Consider the following 19,664-nt stretch of genomic DNA (forward strand, 5'->3'; position numbering starts at 1 on the left):
TCTGGCTCTTGATCTTTACTGGCCAAATCCAGCTTTGTGTAGGTTGCTGCAGTTTCAGCAAATTAAGCTACTTGACTCCAAGTCTTCTTTCTGTACATCTGGAATGGAGAAATCAATTTCTAATTCCCAAGATTACTTAGAAGATTAATTAGTTATTGTTGTTGCAATCCTCTGAAGATTAAAATACTACATGAAGGAAAGTATTATCATATAAATGTTCTTTCTGAAAACATAAGCTACGTTTTGTTGGATGAAAGTGGTTGCTTTTTTTTTTAACCTGTTTCAGTTTGTTGTTTGTAGGTTTTTTTCTTCTTCTTTTTTTTTTAAATTTTTTTTCATGAGAGTAGAAAGTGTTTCACAGCATAATTGAATTTCCCATCATCTGGAACATAAAGGCTTCTAGGTAAATATAAACAAATGTTGTTCGGGTTTTTTTAACCTTTCTTTGTTTCTTAAGCTATATTGAATACATCATTGGAATTTGTCTTCTTATAATGGTTTGTACTGTAGGTAGAGGTAAATCACTGTCTCTTGTCCACTATAGGTCAAACTAGTTCGAGGCACCTTTCCTGAGAGATTCATTTGCATGCAGAAACTATGTCCTTGTCGTTTTGTGGAATGCATTTTCAAGCAAGGATGGTTCTCACCAGATAAATGACACTTTATGAAATCACAAAATGTGCCTTAAACAGCATAATGACTTTAAAGCATTTTAGTTAGCTATTTGGCAAATCAACAGATGTAGAATATCATGGAGCATGCATAATTTATCTACTAACAATAGTGTCTGTACTTTTTAAGAGCTCGTAACACTGCCTTGTACTTGTGCTTTAATACACCATTGATTGTAATCCTAACAGTTTCTAAGAGCTTTATACACAAAATTCTCAAAATAATGAAATTCTAAATAAAATAATGTATCCAGTTTCATACCAACCATATAATGTCATTCATTATTACTAGCTACAATTAAGACACTTCAAAAGAGCTATATTATTAATATCAGACAATAAACAATAGATTTGTTTATTCTGTAATATTAAAAAAATTACATAAACTATTTAAATATTCTGATCACAGCATAAAAGCTCCTTTTATCTGAGAGCAAGAAACACAGCAGGAACTTTGCAAATCCTTCTAGAGCACTTCCTGGAACTACCAGGGTATCTAATATAGTGGTGCTCAGACCATTATCATTTTACACCATTTTACTATTCTCATTTATTTATTTGTTACCAGAATTTGCTCTAGAGTAACCTGTAACTGCTTTCCTTGAATTTACTTTTTCTTCTTTCTTCACCGAAGGGGTTAAAGATGCAGGGGTGTGCTGGCATCTGTTTCCTAAATATCTAGTGTCCTCTGATATACTTAAAGGTGTCTTAGAGCCATGAGACAATGACAGATGTGACACAGGTCCTGATCAGATAAATTTCCCTCTGAAGTGGCATCTGGAAGCTAGACAGGACACTGAAATGGCACTACATGTCTGGTTGTAGGCAGGTGAACCACATCCAGTTTGGATTCAGTTCAAGATTAAAGCATCCACATTTATATTTCTAACTGTCTGAAACTTCTGTGTGCACTAGATATCTAAAGCCCATTGCAATCATTACACGTCTCCTCAGTACAGTCCATGGAACTTGGGAAGCAATTTAGTTCATCCAGAAATAGTCCCCTAATGCCCGAATCAGTTGTTGAGACTGGCATTTGATGTCACTTGAAATGTGTGAGGGTATCCCGCCTGACCACCAGCTGCCATTCCAGAAGACCTATGCCCCGTGCACGTCTTGCATACTCTAGAGAGTCTCAGCTGGCACTAGGTCCTTATGGTTGGGCAACCGAATCTTGATCTGACCAGTGGCTAGTGAAATAGTTCTGGCTGATGAGTGGAATACACTGACTGTATTGACTAGATTTACATTGACTGGCTTGTTCATTCACAAGTAGACACATATTTTGAAGACATCGTATTGTATGTCCTAACCTGGAGTTGGAGCTGTCCTGTAGAGGCTTTGTGTTGAGAGAGCCCTCTAGTTTGTAGTTTATAACTCAAATGGGTATGGTATCTACAGAAGAACAGTCATATAAGAAAGAAAAATCTGCTTTCTGTTTAGAGAGACCTATTTGTATCTCTCTTCGTTAGATAGTCAGTGCTGACTGGCACGAACTGCTGCTACTCTTGTGAATTAACCTATTTCTGCCTATTGAGGAGTTGGTCACCCCATAGGATATGGATACAGGAAATCACTGAGGTGCTTCTGTAACTTGGTAATTCTCTCTTGTAGCTTCTGCCTTTTGGAACAATTTGGAGATTTGAATTGCTGCTACCACTGCTTGCTTCCTTCCCCACCATGACCCTGAAGCTAAATCCTAGATATTTCCATCCTCCATTTCCAATCACCTGATCTGTACCCTGTACAGATCAAATAAATACCCGGGAATGACTGACATACTGTTAGTGAGCAATGAATATTACCTGCTGATAAAGGTGTGAAGAACCAATGTTTAAAACCTCCTTGACATATAAACCTAAACTGGCTTCTCTGCTTCAGACAGTAATTTTAAAACTCTGAACTTTTGGAATACCCTACAATTCTGTTGCTCTCTCAAACAGCAAGAAAAAGGACATCCATATTCTCCATACTCTACATTCTAGATTTCTGTTCATTTTCTATCTCCCTGCATTCCACAGGCAAGATTCATTTCAGAATGAAAGCTACAAGAATTTGCACATTGCCTTCATATGCAAATTATGCAAAGCACACGGTGCTTCAGCTTCTGATTGCCCTTAAGAGACATTTAGACTTTCAGGCCACCCTTTCAACCACAGACATTAGTAATTCTTTCTTCCCTGCCCTCCTGAGGTTCCTCTTTCAGGGAGAAGGCAGTGACAGCAGAACCTGTGAAACTTGTGAATATTTATCGCAACTTGGTGTCACCTTTAAATGGGTAGCTGGTTTTTTGTTTTTGTTTTTGTTTTTGTTTTTGTTTTTGTTTTGTCTTGGCCATGGTTCTGATATTCGACAGTGAATGGGAGAAACTTGCCTGTAGGACCTTTTCGAAATTTGTAGCTCATTGTTGAACAACAACATTTAATGCTAAACAGGTTGCAAACCAATTATAAGACAAAAAAATGTTGGAGTGAAACATCATTTGTATAATGCTGTGTTGTATTATAAACCATCATCAGATACCTAATTATTTATTGAACATAGGAAGGTGTATAGACAGCTAGATACCTTTCTGTGTAAGTCTTCTTTATATACAGGTTACATTTTTAAAAGCTCGTATTTTATGAATTTCAATTGCTATATCTTGTTTATGAAATATTTAAGCATACATTTGTGTAAGCCACAGTCTCACCATTTGAAATGATATTGCATGTCTCTGACTTACCCTGAAGTAAAACAGAAAATCTAATGCAAATTAAAAATCCATAATTTGCTCATGATTACCTGCAATTGCACATAGCCGAGAACAGAAACCATTTTTTTGCAAGTTTTCTAAATTTCTATTGTAAAAGTTTGAAGAAAGAAAATGAAATGGATATCTAATAAAATAAATTCTCTATTACTTCATTCCCTGTCTTAAGTCTTTAGCTGTCACCATCTTCTGAATATAGAACTTCTGAAAGAGTTTCACTCTTCGGGATAATTCCCAAGTGATCACCCTGAATTTATGATGATGTGTAAGACACATTAAATTATGTACTCTAAGGAGAATTTTATGCCTGGATAAAACTCCCCCCCCTCCTCTGTTAGTGATCATCTTTGAAAAGAAATTAGCTTGAAATTAGTATTTTATAAAGAAAAACATGAAGAAAATTTTATTAAGGGAAATTAGATTGGGAAATATATGAAGTTTGCATGTTCCGTGTTTTATCTAATGGAGCATGATGATATGGTGGATTTGTAATAAGGCAAAAGGGGCTGTTGTTAATTGGTTAGCTCAGACAGAATGCTATATTAGGTAACTTTAAACGGATAGTATGTGACAAAGACATAGTTTGCTTGACACCAAACAGATCAGTAAAGATATCACTAGTCACCAAACAACAGTTCATGTATCACCCACCAGAACTATCCTGCAATTAGTTTTGCAATCAACTCAGATAATTCTCCCAACTGTAATTGGCAGCTCACCTAGATGTTATGTTCTCATTGAGTGCACAAGATTTGTGTACTAGCATTTGTCAGGCATATATCCTTCATCTTTTCATGAATATTGATTTTCTTTCTCTAGATGTAATAAAAGTGCCAACAGAAGAGAAAAAAATCAAACATTTCTGAATAGTTGGTCCCTTCTGACTTTTGCCTAGCGTGTGTACTTTTGTGAGATACCTGCATGGTGGAATTTCCCATTCTGACCACATCCTTGTACGTGGGAACTCTGGGTATTGCTTGCTGGCTCGCTTTCTGGGCACTGTGAAGTACAGCTGGAAGTGGCTTGACCGTTATTTTAGATCTCTCTCAGCTCTTGTTCTTAAGGAGAAAGCACATGCTTAATAAGCATAACATAAGACATCTTTATGTTATAAATACATGCTGGAGGGAAGGGATGCCATCCAGAGGGTCCTTGGCAGGCTTGAGAGGTGGGCCTGTGCAAATCTCATGAAGGTCAACAAGGCCAAGTGCGAGGTCCTGCACATGGGTCGGGGCAATCCCAAGCACAAATACAGGCTGGGCAGAGAATGGATTGAGAGCAGCCCTGAGGAGGGGGACTTGGGGGTGTTGGTTGTCGAGAAGCTCAACATGACCCAACAATGTGCGCTCGCAGCCCAGAAAGCCAAATGTATCCTGGGCTGCATCCAAAGCAGCGTGGCCAGCACGTCGAGGGAGGGGATGCTGCCCCTCTGCTCTGCTCTGGTGAGACCCCACCTGGAATATTGCCTTCATCTCTGGGGTCCTCAGCACAGGAAAGACACAGACCAGTTGGAGCGGGTCCAGAGGAGGGACACGAAGATGATCAGAGGGCTGGAGCACCTCTCCTGTGAAGACAGGCTGAGAGAGTTGGGGTTGTTCAGCCTGGAGAAGAGAAGGCTCCAGGGGGACCTTGTAGCAGCCTGCCAGTACATAAAAGGGGACTACAGGAAAGATGGGGAATGACTCTTTATCAGGGAGCGTAGTGATAGGATAAATTGAAAGAGTGTAAATTTAGATTAGATATTAGGATGAAATTCTTCACTGTGAGGGTGGTGAGGCACTGGAAGAGGTTGCCCAGAGAATCTGTGGCCTCCCCATTCCTGGAAGCGTTCAAGGTCATGTTGGATGGGGCTTTGAGCAACCTGGTCTAGTGGAAGTGTTCCTGCCCATGGCAGGGGGGGTTGGAACTAGATGATCTTTTATTTCCCTTCCAACCCAAACCATTCTATGATTCTATGTTTCTATATTAAATGATGGCCTTTGCCCATGGCATCATTTATAGCTACACTGGGCCTGCAGCTCTCTGTAAAATGAACTAATCTCGTAGACTGACATGAACTGCCTCATGGTGTCTTTCCATGCCATGCCATGGTATCCTTCCTCAAAAGGCCTTCTGTCTCTCTTTACACATTAGATTACGTCTTTTTCCTTTAGATTTTGTCTTGTTGTTTAGAACAACTATTTTCAGTAGAGGAAAACAAAAGATAATTCTTTCACATCTTCTTATCTTGCAGTTTTGACTGTTGTCTCCCCTATTTTTCACTCTAAGGCACCCAACTTAAAACTGAATGAAGAGTTATCCTGTGTTTGACTGTCCATTAGGATTTTTAGGTATGTGACTCCTAATTGTGCCCAGCTTGATAGTGTCAAATCATCTACATAAAAACCTATTACATTTCCTGGGCATTGAGATAGGAGTCTATATACATAACTCCATTTGCATGGCATGATGAATTGTCTGGCTATTAAAAATGCTGTCTGTTTACAGTTTGGATTAAACAAATAAAATGAAAATTCAAAAGATCAAAATCAATTTTACATAGCTTCATCATTTCAGGACACGAGTTCTTTATATCATATTTGTAGATACTGGCTATCTTAGATAGTTATATTTTTTTCCTTTTATTTTTAAATTTATTTAAAGATTCATTATGAGGCATTTAGGGCCAATTGGCATAATTAATCTGCAGATGAGATTTCATGTGCTGTTTTTAATTCCTCAGTTTACAAAAAATAAATAACTTTGCTGTCAAGTCTTTTCAGTTTCTGATATGCAATTCTATACCCTCTGCATCTTCCATTTTGTCATAGGTTAAGAATTCACAAAAGTTACCTATCACATTCTCAGTTCTAGGAAGAACTCAGAATTTGCTCTGTCTGAAAACATACAGGGAAATGCTCTTCTGTTGCATCTACATGGGCCCTACTGTGTTGCTCAGCTGGGAAGCTACTACTTATTTTACAAAGCAAGCTGCTTCTCACTGAAGTCAGTAGTTTCTGTTGGTCAATATTTGGTAGTTAAAAATGAGGAGGCGGTCTCAGAGTTCAGGATTGCAATTTTTTCTTTAGCTGATTGTAAAAGCTTAAAATTGGTACTAGCATTTCTTTTGCAGAAAGCCAGCAAGAATAATAAAGTTGGTGACGAGGTGAGTTTTGTTAGTATGAACAATGACTGCTTATCAGGAGAATACGGTGGTACAAAAGAAAAGACCAGAGGATATCAGTGGTAATAAAAAGTTACAGGAAAATGTTTCCCACTAGGAGTAAAGATTAACTGGGAATCTGGAGAACTGATTTTTTTCCAGCTTAACACTTTCCCTTAAAATGATCTCAAAACCTGTTTGTTCTGAGGCTTTGGAATTCCCAGAAATTTAGAATCTGCTGCTGACCTTGGGTATTTTATGACTGTCTTCAGTAGAAAAAGGATTTAATCCATAGTGCACAAGACTGAACATAATAGTACATTCCCTTAATATCTTTCCCGCACTCTTCCAATTCTGAGGATTTTCCAAGGAAAAGCTTTCAGGAGCAGTACACCAGAAGAGGAAAACAACTGCCAACACTAAACCCCCCTCTTATCAGAACCCTAGGAGCTGTAGCAAGATCTTCATTCATTCACTTAGCTGCCAGGGAGAGCTGAAGGTCTAAGATATCCTGCTTTCCTTTGGGAACTGAAAAAAAAAAAAAAAAAACCAAACAAAAAACACTTTACAAGGGAAGGAGATGAACAAAAATTATATAAATATACATATGTATGTATATCAGAGCTAAGAGGGAGGAAATGTGTTGAATACAGTCACAAACACATGTACACAATAATTCCCAAATGGCATCCTCTGATATATCATCAGGTTGCATCTGCAAGAAACAATTACGAATCAGAACCAGAAAATTTATTGCTCAGTATAATAACAAAAGTATTAGAAACAGTGGGAAACCCCCCCACGTTTGGATTACACACTTTCTCTATACAGCTGCACTTACCAAAATGGCTTTCCAACTGTTCAGTACAAAGTAAAACTCATATGAAGTGTACGCATGTGAGTGCACATGTATGTGTGTTTTGGGAAATAAATATACATCTGTGATATGTGTGTGTTTATGTATGTTATAGATAAGGCTTTTTACTTCAGCTCATTCAACATTTATACCCGAGTCTTCACATGTCCAAATTTGTATGGGAGGTCAGGGAACTATACATCCTGTGGGGATTAGATAATGGTGGCAGACATAAACTGCTGATGCCAATATTCATTATGTTATATTTAGGAGAAATAATTTAATAACAACAACAATTTACTGAATCAATTGCAGGTAAGTTTTTAATTTCCCAGGCTACTGAAAATAAATGGTTCTGCTGTCAGTCGTCATACTCACAATAAGCAAGTCTTACCTTCCTCTCCAATTCTAATCCTGTGACACCAGAATCATGATTTCTCTATGTAATTGAATCACCTTGAGCACTCTCCCCTTTTTTGTTTGTTTGTTTTCTTTTGTTTTGTTTTTAACTTGTGGATATGTTTTTTGAACATTATTAGGTTTGCGCAGGTTTGTTTATCTCAATCTTTGGATAGCTACTAAACTTAGTTTATACTTTATAGGTTTTTGAACTCTTTACTTTTGTACAGAGAAGTATGATTACTCTAATTAGCACTCTTTCAGTAATATTGATGGAAATGACCTGCTATTCACTTGCACTTTTAAAACAAAATCTCTTGAGTATTAAATAACTTTTAAATTAAAAATAAATAGGAAAACAAAAAGGTGTTCTTGATCATAATTATTGTGAATTCAATCTAGACCATCATTCCAGTAAATCCTTTAAAATACTACTAGTTCCACAAAGTGAACGGGTTTCTTGAGGGTTTTGCAGCATCAAAGTAACAAAGATGCTTCTATAAAGGATATAACAAATCTTTATTAAAGAAGAAATGTTTCTCTGCTTTTAGATTGGCATTTTTCTGTAAATCCATTCATAAGCACATGTTACTATATTTAATCTAATTTATGTGCTAGTAGGGATATTCCACATAAATGTGTTCATAAAGGATGAAAACTCGGTGACTTTATTCAGGAGAATTAATTTCCTTTGGTCAAACAATTTGAAAGTATTCACGAAAGTGACAGATTCATGTAAAAAAGCCATACCATTTCGCCATTTTGTTTCATATTATGGCCTAATTCAGCTGGTGCTCATACAAATATAAATCCTTTCACTGAATCAGAATTGGCTGTAAATATTCAGGCAAATAATCCTTAGGCACTGTTTGTATTTATTTATCATTCTTCCAATGCTGTCTATACTCTAAAACATTCTCAAATCTGAAGCAATAGGGAAAGGATTATATGTAGATAAAGGAACATTAATAAGTAATAGAAGTTGTTAATCTAGAAACATTATACATTTGGTTGACACAGCTTTCAGAAAGGCATACTTCAATGTATAGGTATGCAGTTTAGGAATTTGTGTCCTTTTTAAAATAGAACAAGGGTTTTCAGAAACCTAAATCTTGGACTTCTTCTGTACTTAGGCTTAGATTGATTTAATATCTTTATTAAATGCACCATATTAAACATTTTATAAAAGCATCTAAACTGGGGGCATATTAACTGTAACTATGTGCAGTTGTGGTGATGCGGCTCTCAAAATCTTGTCGGGTGACCCATCTTTTTTAATTTTCATGCATGGAATCTAGGCCATCTATGCTTCTAATTTTGATGCCACAAAAACTTAGCACGCATAAGTATTTTTAAATGTTTCTAGTCTCCTCCTTCCTGACATGAATAATTACTATTCTTTGCAATAAGGTAACACAAAGGATGCATATGCTAGGTCTTGTCAAAAGCAACCTGAAAACCAAATACTGTTGTCTGTTAAGTCAGAAATAATACATTTTAGATCTTGGCTTGGGTAATCACAGCTTCCTATTACCTAGAAAAGAACTTCAGGAAGAGTAAGTCAGCAGAGAATACAGTTAACATTTGTAAGCAATGGAAAAACACTTTTCTTGAAATGATAAAAGTGTTTCAACTTTAACAACTTCCATTGCTATAAAATATTCAAAGAGACAACCAGAGTGTGGAATGTGCTCATCAGAAATAGACAACAGCCTCCCACATAATGAAAAGTCTTTTAAAGTATTACTTATATTAGTTTATGAAAAGGCAAGAGTTTTATGCTTTCAGTGTAAAAAATTGTGAAAATAAAATAAAATCCAATGCCATTCATTCCATTAGAATTATTTTAAAAGATGGATCAAGTAGCTGGAGGCAAAAGATAGGTTTTACGCTGGACATGCCAGAAGTAACATGCTTAACACGAGAGACAACGTACACTCAAATCCATTGGTGATATACAGAGAATCTAACAGAAATAGTACCTTAGCTCAGACTCTTCATTGACATTCATTAGCCTCTTCATGGATGTTTAAACATGTTTTTAACAGTTTATTAAGAATACATTCATTTAACAGTATCCTTTGGCCTTGTCTTAAGCATGTTTTACCTCTATACTCAAACTAAAGACTGGCTTGTATCAACGATATCTAGTTTTTTAAAAAGAAAACAATTTTTTAGGATGGTATTGATATACTCCATTTCAGATGCCTACATGGTACCTATTTATCTTCTGTTCCTTGAATGATCAATGAGAAGAAAATAACACTTCTAAAGGATGACTCACCCGTTCTATCCTACACATGTATTTTAGAAGAAGGTTTAACATCCTATAAAAGTAGTTCTACACGTAGTTATTTATCTTAACTGGTACTCAAAAAAACTGTGCTGAATGGCTCAGAATTGAATGTCTGTTTTTTAGATGACCCAGTTAGGCATTTGGAATTATTAAATTAACATTCATTTTATTCACACTGATTTGCTATAGCCAGCCATCCCATGGCCTTAAGTATTCCAGAAAAATAAACAAGATAATCCCACTAAAGTAGGATAAATACTTCAGTGTTTTTAAAAGCATCACCCTCCTGTGAATTTCAATAGAGTTTATGCAGCATGTAAGTATGTATTTTGTAGAGTTTATGATTTCAGATTCTCACCAGAAACCCTGTCATGGTTTAAGCCCAGCTGGCAACAAAGCACCACAAAGCTGCTCGCTCACTCCTTCCCCCGGGCCCTGGTGGAATGAGGAGGAGAAAATATGAAGAAACGCTCATGGGTCGAGACAAGGACAGGGAGGGATCACTCACCGCTTATGGGCATGGGCAAGATAGGTTCAACTTGGGGAAGAAACAAAATCAATTTAGTTTACTACCAATCAAATCAAAAGAAGGATAATGAGAAATAAACCCAAAACTTAGAACACTTTCCCGCCACCCCTCCCTTCTTCCTGGACACAACTTCACTCCTGATTTTCTCTCCCTCCTCCCCCCGCAGCAGCGCAGGGGAACAGGGGATGGAGGTTGGGGTCAGTCCATCACCCCTTGTCTCTGCCGCTCCTTCCTCCTCAGGGGCAGGACTCCTCACTCTTCCCCTGCTCCAGCGTGGGGTCCCTCCCACGGCAGACAGTCCTCCATGAACTCCTCCAACATGGCTCCTTCCCACGGGCTGCAGTTCTTCATGAAATGCTCCAGCGTGGGCCCCTTCCCCGGGCTGCAGGTGGGCGTCTGCTCCCCCGCTCCCCTCTGCAGGCTGGGGGGGACAGCCTGCTGCCCCACTGCGGGCTGCGGGGGCATCCCCTCCTCCTTCACGGACCGCGGGACCCGCACAGGTATTCCTTTGACGTTCCAATCCCACTACTCACTGCAGGTTCCCCTTCCTAAATCCGTTCTCCCACAGAGGTTACCGCCATCGCTGAGGGGCTCGGCCTGGGCCAGCAGCAGGTCCGGCTTGGAGCTGGGGAAGCTTCCAGCAGCTTCTCACAGGAGCTGGCCCTGCAGCCCCTACCCCGCTACCAAAAAAACCTGCACCACACAAACCCAAAACAAATCCCTATTCGAATCAGAAAATACTCACTGAAGTTCTGAAAACTACACATACTAGCCTGGGAAGCATGCTAACATGAATGAACACATCAACTACTAATTTGTAAACTTTGTATTATCTCATATTTTGTGTTAGAAGCACAGTCTTCCTTATAAACTTTGTATCCTGAGAATGGAGATAGCTGTGATATATGCCATAGTCTTTTCCCAGCTGGTGAAATAATAACGGTGCAGTGTTTTAGCTGAGTTATGACAACCTATACCAGTTCTGAAGGCCATTTGTACTGTTCTTGGTGTCTAAATTTCTGACAAAAGGGACAACATATCTGTGTTGGCTTACAAAACTACTGGTTTGCTCAAGGATAGCAAGCACAGAAAATGACAAACAAGTGGTAATCTTTCAAAACAAGCTATAGAAAATTTTCTCCATACTAAAAAACCCTATAGGAAGACCCATTTCCTTGACAAGAATACTAAAATAGTTCCAAGAACGACCCCTGTAGACAACAGGAGTATATCTATTTTTTAGAGAGATGTAAATTGGTAGGTATAATTTTTGCTATGCTGTTGACAAGTAAAGAAAGAGATGTTTCCAGTCTAAACTTCAAGCTGTGAAACAAATACGCTGTAAGTGCAGACAGATGTTTTAGTTTACTGACTACTTTCTGATTTTTGCTTCCCAAATCATGGTGAAAAAAAAAGAAAAAGAAAAAAAGTATTCTAAAGAAGGCTGACAGTGCTCTTAGAAAATGTTGCTGAAAATGAGTTCCTCACAGATTCAGTGCATTCTTATATATAGCAAATGGCTCACAGACTCACACTTTATTTCAAAGAAAGTATGGACAAGAAAGAACAGCTTAATTTTGGCCATTCCTATATACATTTCTTGCCAATTGATGAAGATACAAATAGTAATATACCACTAGCTGGTTTCCTTCTGGCTCTTTTTTCTATCTTAGTACACTCTCCTGTTCTTAACTCTGTAGTATGGATTAGGATGAACTAAAAGGCTTTTCAAACTAGTAGTTGAAAACCATTTATCTACAGACGCCATCTATGTCTGCATGTTTCTGTGAGTGGAAGAATCTTGTTATTACTGTGTTACAAATATTTGGCACAACAGGAGTGGATTGAAACAGATGCTGATGAGATTAAACTACATTTAACATGGTTTCTTGAACCAATTGTTCTCACTCTAACATGGAGTTTGATACCGATCGAAAGACCTGTCATTGCTTTAGACCCTCATGAACTGTCACAGTTTATAGAGCCTTTTGTGTCCATCTGATATTTTTTGTCCTAAAGGTATCAAGTTTGCCTGCACAGAACACACTCTGCAGACTGAGCAAACATACTCCAAGTGGGAATTACTATAGGATTCACCCTAAAACCCCACACTATTCTGAATAAAATACTAACGTAGATAAAACCTGTACATTTTTTTTTTTTTTTTTGGTCTCACTGAAAATGAGTTTTTGCATAACTACAATATAGCTTATGAATTGAAACAGGGAAGGATAAGAACTTTGCTTTCCCTCATAGACAGCCTCACCTGTTGCACCCACAAGATAGGTGTTTCATATAGGTGAATTCACATATATTAAAAGAAAAGTATCTTCCTCAGAACAATGAAAAAATATGGTCAGAATTTTGCTTGGGAAGTAAGTTTTATGATGCCACTTCTGAATTTCAGCTGTCAGTACACTCTTTGGTCAGTTTTACACGGATCTAGCCAAGGTTTAATATTCTCCCACTGACATAAGATTGCAGATATTATCAGTTGCAGTATGAATGCAAATGTTCATGTGTTTAGAATGTCAGACAAATTTTTTTAGCTGTTGAAATGAAGACAAAATCACAAAGGTTTTCACTATTTTACTAAAGTATTTGATCAAACTGGTGTTCTTATTTGTTTAGGAACTTTCCAAATAGATCTAAATGAGAATATAGCTCTTTAAAAATGTGTTTTCAAGAAGATTTTGGGATATTTCTGAAAGCAGAAACTGCATTATTCTTTTTTTCAATCAAAAGACTTATTTCCGATGGCGGAAAGTACTTTTGTTCTCAGACTGCAAAGTTGGCAGCTTCTTAGCTGAATGCTAATTCTTCTTTTTATTAATCGTAGACTATTTTTATCAATTTACTGCTTTTCATAATTAAACATAGAGATTAGAATATATTTGATATTACACTGCAGACTTCTTTTAATATTCTCAAACTAGAAGGTAACCAAAAAGCACAAAGGAAAACTGTACTCAGTTTTTTTCCCACAATACTCTCTGAAACCTCACCTTAATTGAAGCTAGAAATTTTATTTCAGTTCATTTGGGTCTGATCCTCTAAAATAGCCCTTAGAAGTAAAGCTCTTAGCCAAAGAAGTTCTCCCATTTAATGTAATAAAAAAGGCCTTGGCATAAGGACTGAGACTTTTTTTCTTCCCATTTTTTTGATATCTGGTAACTTTGTACATTTTGTTTCTTCTGGGAAACTCCCAAATCCACTTTATCTTCTGTGACTTCAGTTTTCCGAAGAGAGTTACGCTATGTTTTGCCAGATTACTACCATAATATTTTGCTTTCTAAAAAATGGTTCTAGAGGAACACAGAAACTTCTCCCTACTTTAATTAATCTGGGTAATAAGATTAATCTACTTGAAATGCATATGGAGTCTCTCAGACACCCTTTGAACTCATCAAGAGACCTGCCATTGAATTTAACAAAGGCGTGACTACAATGTATATACATAAAATTATATACACAGTTAAGAGGTTTGCTAGACTGAGGCCATTGATTATAGTATAACAGAGAGTGAGGGCTTTGCTAACATTATTTTTAATAACTTTGCATCACTGGGGACAATGGTAATGTCAACACTGACTTATTGTCAATAAAGTAGATAAAGTTCCACAGAGGGATCGTACATACATGTTGGATTTCCAATAAGAAAATGACTACATTCTAAATTGAAACACTGATAATTATGGCTGTAAATATGATATGTAAAAGTACTGCTTATAAGAGAAATTTTGGAACTAGGAGGTAACTTAATACATCTCTTTAATATTTTTATGTTACATGTGTCACTGATCTGTGTCAGGCTAGTCTAGTACCCAATGTAAGCTGCTTAAAATATAGACATAAATAAAAAGCAAATACAAAATCTCATCCATCTGTTTTTCTTTGTTGGTGCTATTTCTCTATAAAATTTCACAGAAATTAAGAACAAAAACCTATGACATTGAATGTGGTAATTTTAGGGGTAAAGAAATCTCAAAGCCCATGCAACAAAAACTAAAAGAAATTATCTTAAAAAATTGAGACCATGATTGAATATTTCTTATTATAGATACAAAGCTTACACACACAACAAAAACAGCCAGGCAACCAAGCCCCTACTTTTAGTCACAAAATTTCATTTGATGCCTTCCTCAGAAAAAAAATAAATTACAATTTCTAATTAAATAGAGTTGTACCAAGCAGATAATAAATGGTTTGTGGATTTAAACTGTTTATGAATTATTCACAAGATTCACTTCCACCTGCCAAATATTTGAATCATATGTTGTCTATGTACAGTCACAGAATGTACCCAGAATTAATTCTGTTCCAAAATGCCTAATGCCTGACACTACATTGTTGTAACATGCTGTATTGAATTAGCCTGGAAGGAACATATTGATATGCTAGTATAATGGTTTTCAGATCGGACACCTTTTATCAACTACTTAGTTAATATCCATTCTTAAATTCAAAGAGTGGACGGAAGTGAAGGGTAAACACCAAAGTCTGCCATGCATATGACTTTTAATTGTACTGTTGGCCAACCATCTGTATTTGATTTGGCTGGTTTAGTATGTCTTTTTTTTTCTCTGTTAATGAATACAAACTTACTGTGCAGTTCTGGATGCAGTAAATTACACTATGATGGCTGATGCTGTCAGTGACATGCTGGGTATTGAGTCTGATAACTAAAGAATGACATTTAACAGAATGGCATATCTGGAACTGGATGAGTTTTGCTGAAAAATGAACATGAAGGCCAACTGAAGGTTCTTGTTATCTTTAAAAAGAAAGTTGGCAGAAAGAGTGGTCAGAGGAGACATGCTAATACCTCTGCATTAGTTGAGGAGATAGTATTCCATGACAGGTTTAATAAACAGTAATCGTTACATAAAATTCACAGTTACCTTGAACACAGGATCACTTCTGGCACTATAGCTGCTTTGGCACTATAGCTTCAATGAATGCAAACATTATTATATTTCCTTTGTGTATTTTATAGTACGGTACATCATTTAGGAGCTCAAACCATGTCACATTTTTTATTGATATTATGATTGTTAGGAGAAGTAAGATGTGTTCAAAGTGTGCATGAAGGTCTGATAATAGAAGAACTGAAGCAGATCTTCAATTCCAAACTTATTGCAATGTCTGATTCTCCTACTGCACTAGATTGGCATTTAAAAGATCACAATTACAGTCGTGGTCAGAACTTTAAGCTATAAGCTGTTTAGAGTACTAAATGATGTCATTTGAGTTTTGATATCTAGAGCAAGATATTTACTACTTTTAGCTTTTTTGTTTGCTTTCTGTTTTAATTCAGTTCAACCACTTGATGGACAAAGACAATTCAGTGAATGTAAAAATAAAATATGTTTTTGTTCAAAATGCTTAAATGTTTTAATGTATAACAAATTAATTTCCATATTAAAATGGAAATATTAAAAGTGTCCTGGCTTTGCTGGGATAGAGTTAATTTTGTTCCTAGTAGCCGCTATAGTGCTGTGTTTTGGATTCAGTAGGAGAAGAATGTTGGTAACACACTGATGCTTTAGTTGTTGCTAAGTAGTGTTTAGACTAAGTCAAGGATTTTTCAGCTTCTCACGCCCAGCCAGCAAGAAGGCTGGAGGGGCACAAGGAGTTGGGAGGGGACACAGCCAGGACAGCTGACCCAAACTGGCTAATGGGGTATTCCACACCATGTGATGTCATGCCCAGTATACAAACTGGGGGGAAGCTGGCTGGGGGCCGCTGCTCAGGAACTGGTTGGGCATTGGTCGGCAAGTGGTGAGCAACTGCATTGTGCATCACTTGTTTTATATGTTACGATTTTTATTCTTATTATTATTACCATTATTTTTTTTTTTTTCCTTTTCTGTACTATTAAACTGTCTTTATCACAACCCACGAATTTTACTTTTTATTCCCTAATCTCTCCCCCATACTGCTGGGGCGGGGGAGGGAGCAAGCGGCTGAGTGGTGCTTTGTTGCAGGGTTAAACCGTGACAAAAGGCTTTTAAACTTCCTCAGAATATATACTAACAAAAATCACTGAAATGGACCAAGTAGGAGTGCAAAGAAGCACTTCCATGGAATGTTTTTTGTTTTCTTGCAATGAGAAATTTCTAATAGTTTGCATTTTCAGAACAGGACATGACTGATTAATGAAAGAAGAGGTTAAAAACCTGTGTTGGTATACAACATCTGCATCAAAGTAAAAATTTACCATTTGTATTCAAATAGTGCTTTTTCTAATATTTACATAAAGCCTAAATCTCTTATGTCAAACTTGGTATCGTGATAGAAAAACATTATATGTTAGGGGATGATAATTTCCATTTACCTGTCATAGAAATTAAGGTATCAGAAATAAAGTGATGGGAAGTAGTTCTCATATATTTATAGATAAATTTATCATTTATCTATTGAAGGTTGCTGAGAAAGGGAGAAAAGCTTCCCTTATCACTTAAGACCTTTATAAGAATATGTTGAAAGCCTCTTCAGAAATTTAAGCATTATATGAATGTCACTGTGGTTCTAATGGGTTTACCTTCTGAGTGAGAAATCTTCTGGAGACATTCTTCTTCTTGAGAGACCTGAATCCTTGGGTATGACCTTGTATCATGCCCCTCAGCTGGGACAACCGTGGGAGCTGGATGCAGAATGGCATCATTGACACTGTGTCAGCAGATGATGCTCATCTTAGGACATTCTGAAACCCACACATTTTTTAAAGTAAAGCTGTGTATAAGGCGCTATAATGTGTGGACAGAGGGAGGTGTGTAAAGCTGTATGGTCTTCAGGCATACTTTTGGATACCTTTATAGCTTAGCCATTTGGAACAGGCATGGTCCTTTCCTGTGCCTACCTTCTGAGGTGAATATCCACGTGTAGAACATGTGAAACCAGTCAATTTCCTCTTATTCAGCATAACACTCTCTAGATGCTTCCTTAGTAATCTAATCATTTTTCTTCCTAAATTCTATAAGGAGGATTTCTTAGAGTAGAATTGGAAGGAAAAAAAAAAAAAACCTCAGGAAAAAAAAAAGACCATGAAAAGTTTCACAACATGCTATAAAAGGTTTCATTTATTTTAAAACACAGATGAATAAGGAGATAATGTCATAACCATGCAACTAGAGCACTCTTTCACGTATGGGAAATGAAAATATAGTGCCTTACTGTGCCTTAGGAGTTTCAAGCAGACTAGCAGACTGGAGACTGACTGGATTGGAAAGTGGGGAAGAGTATACCACATTTTTCCAGATGGATAAAGTGATAGCACTTTATGTAGGAAAGAATTTGTGAAGGACAGAGAAAGAGTAGGAAGAAGCTGTCTCCCAGTAACTGTATAGAGCGCTCATCTGGGAAACAGGATAATCGTCTGTATTTCAGATTGCTCTAGGAACAGTACACATTATTAAATATTCTCTCTAAGCAAATCCATTTCAAATTGGAGAATAAGATAATGCCTATGATTAATTTTGAGTGTTGGGGGTTGTTTTTAAATGTATTATAAATAATGAAGTGTTCCTTTTCTGATTGAAATTAGCACTCTTCATTCCTCCTAGCTAATATTTTCCCTTTAATATGAAAATTGATAAAACATAGGAATCAGGAAAATGGAGGGCTCACAAAAAATCTCATGAGTCATTTAGTCCAACACCTGAATTGTAGGACTGGTAAACCTAGATTATTGATGAATGCTTGTCTAAATTGTTTATATAAAGATCTAATGTAGCTTTGATTCCACCACTGTTCTTTATGAGTGCATAATTAATTTCACAGTGAGAACATATTTCTTATTTTCTAATCTGTAAGTTTTTAGATGTAATTCAAGATAATTACTTATTGTTCTATATAGCAGAATGGCTAAAACTTCACCATCCTTCTCATCACATTCTTTTATTTGTTTGAATATCGTTATATTACTCCTTCAGTATTTTTTTCCTTAGAAAATAAACATTAATTGAAACTTTCTTCATAGATTATGCTTTCTTAACCTTTGATCAAACCAGTTGCTCTCAAAAATTTTGTCTTAGAGTTTTTGTAATTGGTCACTACCCTTCTTAAGTGGTCATGATCAAAATGGATTTAGAACACCAGACATGGTCTCAGGAAAGCTGATAGAGCAGAAGAATAATTATCTTAGTATCTTGCTTAAAAACATTCCTATTTATACATCCTGGAATGAGATGGCTTTATTTTGCAAGCCACAATAATATTTATTCGCTTTTACATGTGAAAGCTTGATTTCTCTTTCTGAATACAGTGTTCTACATTTCCCTTTATTACAAAAATATTTAGCTGATTTGTTAGCATTGATCCAAAGCATAATGAGACTGTTTTGAATTCTAATTCCGTCGTACAGAAGTCTTCCTGACTCTTTCTAATTTGGTGTGACTGACAAAGCTTCTCAGTGTACTGTTTCACAGTTTAAATTAACAAACATTTTAAATAGAGGTGAGAGTCATAGAGACTCCTGGTTTTGCTGTTTGAAATGGTCTCAAAATGTGATATGAAAAGATTTTTTTATATCACTTCTTGCAGATGGCTGTTCTATCAGTTCCATACCCACCACTGAGCAGTTTAATCGATCTCACATTTCACTAGCTTGCACATGACAATGTTGCGTGAACTGCCTCTTATTACATGAAATCTATACCACACCTGCTACTTCCTCCTTGACTAGCTTTCCTGTCATAGAAAAACATTATCTTTCTTAGATACAAATTGTTTTTTACATACCTATGTTGGCTATTTCTTACCACCTTATTATACTGCAGTTGTTTACATAACCGACATAGTCAAGACTATAATTGTACCTCAGTACTTGTTTCTAGCTGTGAGGACTTAATCTTCCTTATCTATTATGGTGACATTTAATAAAGATTTTTATCTGTTAAAGATACAGATTTTTCAAATTACAAATTATTATTATTTTTTAAAATATAAAAATCTCAAGGACTTTTTGAATTGGCATTTGGATGCCTTGGCACATGTCCCCCAGATTGAAGTGTTCTGA

This window comes from Accipiter gentilis, chromosome W (assembly GCF_929443795.1).
Source record: "Accipiter gentilis chromosome W, bAccGen1.1, whole genome shotgun sequence".
Taxonomy (NCBI): Eukaryota; Metazoa; Chordata; class Aves; order Accipitriformes; family Accipitridae; genus Astur; species Astur gentilis.